Raw genomic sequence first — 1,237 nt, forward strand, 5'->3', positions numbered from 1 at the left:
TAAGGGTGCAGACGTTTTAAGACATGCTAGTGGTGACTGTGTGTTGAAAATGGCTCAAAGAACACATATTGATGACGTTAGGAGGGGTAGAAACTAGTGGTACTGGAGGGTGGTCAAAAACTACATGTCATAGTACAGGTTCTCCGTGTGCCACAAAGTGTGATCTCAAGATTGTGGCAACGATTCCAGCAGACAGGAAACATGTCCAGGCGCTACAGTACGGGACGTCAACAGAAGGCCGATATCTCACCATCAGTGCCCGCAGACGGCCACGGAGTACCGCAGGCAGCCCTGCTCGGGACCTTACCGCAGTCTCCAGACACACAGTCTACAGACGACTGAACAGACATTGTTTATTCGTCCGGAGACCTGCAAGGTGTATTCCGCTGACCGCTGGTCACTGGAGAGCCCGTAAATCCTGGTGTCAAGAACACAGTGCATGGTCATTGGAGCAGTGGTCCCAGGTTATGTTCACGGACGTGTCCAGTTATAGTCTGAACAGCGATTCTCGCCGGGTTTTCATCTGGCGAGAACCAGGAACCAGATATCAACCCCTTAATGTCCTTGAAAGGGACCTGTATGGAGGTCGTGGTTTGATGGTGTGGGGTGGGATTATGATTGATGCACTTACACCCCTGCATGTCTTCGACATAGGAACTGTAACAGGTCAGGTGTATCGGGACATTATTTTGCACCGCCTTTTCAGGGATGCAGTGGGTCCCATTTTCCTCCAGATTGATGAGCACGGCCCCACCGAGCTGCCATCGTGGAGGAGTACCTTGAAACAGAAGATATCAGCCGAATGGAGTGGCTTGCCTGTTCAGACCTAAACCCCATCGAGCACGTCTGTGATGCTCTCGGTCGGCGTATCTTCAAACCTCTACGACACTTCAGGAGCTCTGACAGGCACTGATGCAAGAATGGGAGGCTATACCCCAGCAGCTGCTCGACCACCTGATCCAGAGTATGCCAACCCGTTGTGCGGCCTGTGTACGTGTGCATGGTGATCATATCCCATATTGATGTCGGAGTACATACGCAGGAAACAGTGGCGTTTTGTAGCACACGTGTTTCGGGTCGGTTTTCTCAGTTTATCGCCAATACCAGACATAAACCCCATCGAGCACGTCTGTGTCGTGTGTGTTCCCCATGTGCCTATGCTATTAACACCAGTTTTGTGTAGTGCCACGTTGTGTGGCACCACATTCCGCAATTATCCTTAATTTATGAGCATAAG

The sequence above is a fragment of the Schistocerca piceifrons genome, chromosome 7 (genome assembly GCF_021461385.2).
Source record: "Schistocerca piceifrons isolate TAMUIC-IGC-003096 chromosome 7, iqSchPice1.1, whole genome shotgun sequence".
Lineage (NCBI taxonomy): Eukaryota > Metazoa > Arthropoda > Insecta > Orthoptera > Acrididae > Schistocerca > Schistocerca piceifrons.